The following is a 5,263-nucleotide window of genomic DNA, read 5'->3' as shown; positions in this document are numbered from 1 at the left end:
ATTCATATTATCTGAGATGCAATGATCAAAATTTGATTATAGGTTATGTTTTATTACTACAAACTTAATGAAACACCATACATTTGATTTGAAAGTATCAAAAATGCAAATAAGTTTTTAAAGAAAAAGAATTCATATTATCTGAGATGCAATGATCAAAATTTGATTATAGGTTAGGTTTCATTACAACAATTTAAAGAAACTTATATACATTTTATTTGCAACTATCGAAAATACAACAATTCCTTTTTAACGATAAAGAAATGATAATATTTATGTTATCCCGATAAAATGTTCGAAGAGACTAAATAAATAAATAAATAAAAAATATAGAAAAAGAAAAGAAAGATGGCCGATGTAAACTCTTCAATGAGATTATTGGGTACAATGAAATTGACAGTTTGCGAGTCGGTTTTGTTGGTTGCAAGCACTTTGCGTCATACTAGAGAGAAAGTAGTGAAGTTCTATTACCAACTAAGAAGAAAAAGAGAAAGGGAGGAAGACAGAGAGAGAGAATGAGAGAAAATGCGAACGAAGACATCAAAGGCGGCCATATTGGACGTCCATTAAAAGCAACATCGTTATCTCGAAACGATGTTCGCACTTGTCTAGTTGTAACGATCAGAAACGTTTTGCCGTTATAAGATTACCCTCATGCGGAAACTGTAAGGAGAATTTTACACATACACACATACACACACACACACATGTATACACACAGAGAAAGAGATAAATAGAAAGAGAAAGAGAAGGAAACTATCGAAAAACTTTCTCACACCGTGATATTATCTTTATTTCCTTCCTTCCTTCCTTCCTTTCTTTTCTTTTCTTTTCTTTTTTATTTTATTTTATTTTTATTTCCTACGAGACATTCTTATCGATAAGATCGGCATTAGAGTATGAAAATTGCTATCGTTTATACCGATATAAAATGTTATTAGGGGTGAGTGGGGGAGAAGAAGATACCGGTGTTTTAAAAATAAAAGAAATTGTAACTTTATTTATTCATACGAGAATAACATGAATACGAAAGAGACAGAGATAAAGAGAAAAAAGAAAGAGAGAGAGAGAGAGAGTGAAACCTTGAATTTATGTTTAATTAAATTCATATTATTTTATTTTAATAATAATATATTTTTCATAGAATCTTTTATGTTTTCAATCGATCAAAATATTTTTCATATCGTTGACATTAATTAGAACTTTATTAAGCTTGAAATATGAGAAACAAATTGAGTTAATTCGTTGTTTAATTTGTGTGTCTGTGTCTTTTAGAAAAATAATAAATTCTTATTTTTATTTTCAATTATATTTAATTCTTTTGTAATCGCGTAAACAATTAAATTGATAAATTTTTTATATATTAGAGGTTGATCCTTACTTTTAAGGTATCTTTGAATTTGAATATTTTCAAATGTTTATGTTACTCTCTCGAAATAAAAAAAAAAATAGAAAAATATTTCCTCTCTCTTTGAAGTGTTTTAAGTCTTTATCAAAATTTTAAATCTTTGCTGACACGACGATGTAACTTTACCATTTAAATACCATAGAGTAGTTTTTATAGTATTGGAAAAATAAAAATTCGAAAAACCGATCCTAAAATAAAAACCACCATAATGTATATGCTGGTAGAGATAGAGTCATCAAAACCAGAGTTGAACTTTATTAAACGAATCGATTCATACATTTTTTATAGCCAACGTTTAATACACACACATATATATATATATATATATACATATTCGTTTGGTAAAGTTGTTAAAAAATTTTGTAACGCGTTCTCCCCCCCACCACCACCATCTACCTATTCGTTACTCAATTACCAACGATCGGAAATATCGTTGTTACAAATGAAAAAAAAAAAAAAACAAAAAATAAAATACTTCTTCTATATTACGTGAAAAATGTTAGTTCGCATTGATGATAACCCGCCGCAAAATTTGTTACACTCATCCTACTCACTTACTCACTCGCTCGCTCGCTCGTTTATTCGTTCACGCATGGTATCGTCGTTATTTAAAAAATAAATAAAAGGAAAAATGAAAAAAAAAAAAAAAAAAAAAAAAAAAACAAAAAAGAAAAGAGGTTAAATTTTGTCAATAGAAAACTATCGTTTATAAATGGATACGTACGGGGGTACAAACCAAAAAACCCCGTCGCGCGTTTGAAATATTTCGCGTTAGAAGAAGAAAAAAAAATAGAAAAATAAAATTAAAATTCTCGATGAAATATTAGATCGCGTTTATTAACGTAAATTAAGTTGGATATATTCTCGAATAATGAATATCTCGAAAAAATTTCTTTCTTTTCACCCCCTTCCACACTTCTTACCCTTTTCCCACCACCCACAATTCGTACACCTTTTTTTTATTCTTCTTTTTTTCTTACTGGTCAACAAAAGAACAAACGAACAATTTTATTTATTTCTCTTGTATTTTTTTCTTACTTTAATAATTTCCACCCCTTCACCTCCTAATCCACCCCTTCACTTTCTAATCCACCTCCCCACCCTCCCCGTTACTGACGAGTTTCCTTGTTATTCTTGCGGAATATAATAGAATGATCGAAGTTAACTAAAGTGGTGTGTAGCAATAGTTTGTGTGTGTGTGTGTGTGTGTTGGCATGTAGGTTAATCTGAACGAGGAATTAAGTGGAGTTACATTACGGCCGTTCGCACTGAAATTAGGTTGAATATCCTTCTCGTCGTCGATGAGGAGATTCAACCAACCCACTCTTTCTTTTTTTTTTTTTTTTTCTTTTTTTCTTTTTCTCTCTTTCGTTTTGTTACGAACCTGATCTGGATTACGTGAATCTTCTTAAGATCTTCATACTTTTCTTTTCTTTTCTTTTCCTTTCTTTTCTTTTCTTTTCTTTTCTTTTCTTTTTTATTCTCTTTTTTTTTATTTCACCCTCGTTAACTATTGTCGAATGAAGCGTGTGTGTGTTCGTGTGAAATATGTTGGAAAAAAGTTCGAATTTTTATTCTACATTTTTGTTTTCATTTATTTATTTTTGTTATACATGTATAATCCTCTTACTTTCAATATTTTTGTTTGCTTGTTTTATTACTTTTACAATGAAATCTCTTTTTTTTTTGGTTTCTATAGAAAAATGGATATAATATGAAGATTAAAAAATTATTTGTATCTATGTATATATACATGTATACAATGAATTACATTATGTAATAAATGATATAGTAATAATTTATATATATATAAAGACACATAATTATTATATGAGATGAATAATTTTCTATAGTAATGAAATAATATAAAAAGTAAAAAAATACAAAATAATACTGACAGACATTACGTGACATTTATTATAAAAAAAAAACTATATCAATTTTGTCATTCAGTATTAATTGAATCAATGAAATGTAATTATTATCAAATGAAATATTGAATATTACAAAACAGTAATCCTGTGTTAAATACAAAAAACGTAAGAAAATAAAATAAAAAAAGAAAAAATATTGTGAGACATAACGTGAAATTTATTATAAAAAAAATATATCGATTGTGTGTGTGTCATTCAGTATTAATTGAATCAATAAAATGTAATTATTATCAAATGAAATATTGAATATTACAAAACAGTAATCCTGTGTTAAATACAAAACGTAAGAAAAGAAACAATACTCTCAGACATTAAATGAAATTTATTATAAACAAACTATATCGATTGTGTCATTCATTATTAATTAAATCAATGAAATATAATTATTATCAAATGAAATATTGAATATTACAAAACAGTAATCCTTTTTGTAGTAACTTTGTGTTAATCATTTCGAGTAATTTATAGAAAATAATTTGATTCTCAAAGTTGTATTGTTAGATTAATATTATACTAAATGAAATCATAGCTTGGACTTTAATGTTCAAAGAAATTCGAACCCCATTTTATAACGTCATCTTGAAAGCTCGTTTGCCAAAAGGTTAGATAGGTAGATAGGTAGGTAACTACCTTTTGTATATAGCTTGTTGTATCTTTCTTCTATTTATCTTTTATCTTCCTTTTGATCTCTCTTTTAACTCAACACAAATAGATCGTATTATGGGGATTACATACGTATCAAGATTTGCATAGAAATCGTTGTGTTTTTTCTATCAAATTGAAGCATCGTCAGATCAAAGAGACAGAAATAAAGAATACCAAATAGAAAATCTTACGATTCATTTAATACACAACTCTTAGAATAATCTTGTCTTTGATTTTAATGAAAGAAAATTTCATTTAATTATTATCTCCTTACTTATTCGAACAAATAGGAAATTATTTAATTGTATTCGATTCTTTTCTTTTTTAATTAATCAAATATTTTATTATGTTCAACAAATTGTTGTATCTTGGTACACATTTTATAATTTAAACTTTTTCTAATGAACTTTTATTCGAGAATTTATTGTACATGTGTTTAGTATATATAATATATACAATATTGAATTTTATATATATTGTATTGCACATAATATATTAATATGCATTTATATGCGTTCGTAAAATACTCAGAAAAAATATAGGTGTAATAAAAATAATTCTAACAATTTGTTTTTCATTGTTTCTACATTATTATAGAAATTTATAATTACATTATTTAACAAACACACAAAACAGAAATAATGAATATTAAAAATAATTTTCAATGTTTTTTTATTTCTTTTTTGATGCGTCGAAAAAGGGAGTTAAGGAGGAAGACACCCGGTATATTTGTAATATAAAAATGTAGATAAGTTTGCGTGAGTGAAGGATAACATCGTGTGGGCTACTAGTAAAATCGAACGTTCAAAGATATTCTTCATCCTTGTCGAGTATAATACTTTATAGCAATATGTGTGAGAGGACTTTATGTTATTTTAGCTACTACATAAGTACTGTCATATATCTTATGGTGTAGTATATATATATATATATATATATACTTTTTTATATCTACTCCGTAGGTTTTGTACTACTTTATCGAAGTAACATTTTGAAGTAGATCTACTATATAGTGTCAAATAACTATGAGAAAATATACACGTGTATTTGTATATATTATTTGATACTATATTTGATATATTATATATTTGTATATATATATGATACTTATAAGTGTATTTATTGTATGTAAGTATGTATTATTTTAGAAGTAGCTTAAATAATTCAATTAATCAATCAATTTCGTAATTTTTGATAATATATTTGAACTTAATAAGATAATATATATTACAACGATTGTAAAGTTTATTTTTTATCACCGATAGAAAAGATGGTG

This window comes from Polistes canadensis, unplaced genomic scaffold, assembly GCF_001313835.1.
Source record: "Polistes canadensis isolate GaletaPanama2010 unplaced genomic scaffold, ASM131383v1 scaffold_123, whole genome shotgun sequence".
Classification (NCBI taxonomy): Eukaryota; Metazoa; Arthropoda; class Insecta; order Hymenoptera; family Vespidae; genus Polistes; species Polistes canadensis.
The sequence above is the reverse complement of the archived record's forward strand: the minus strand, read 5'-3'. Positions refer to the sequence as shown.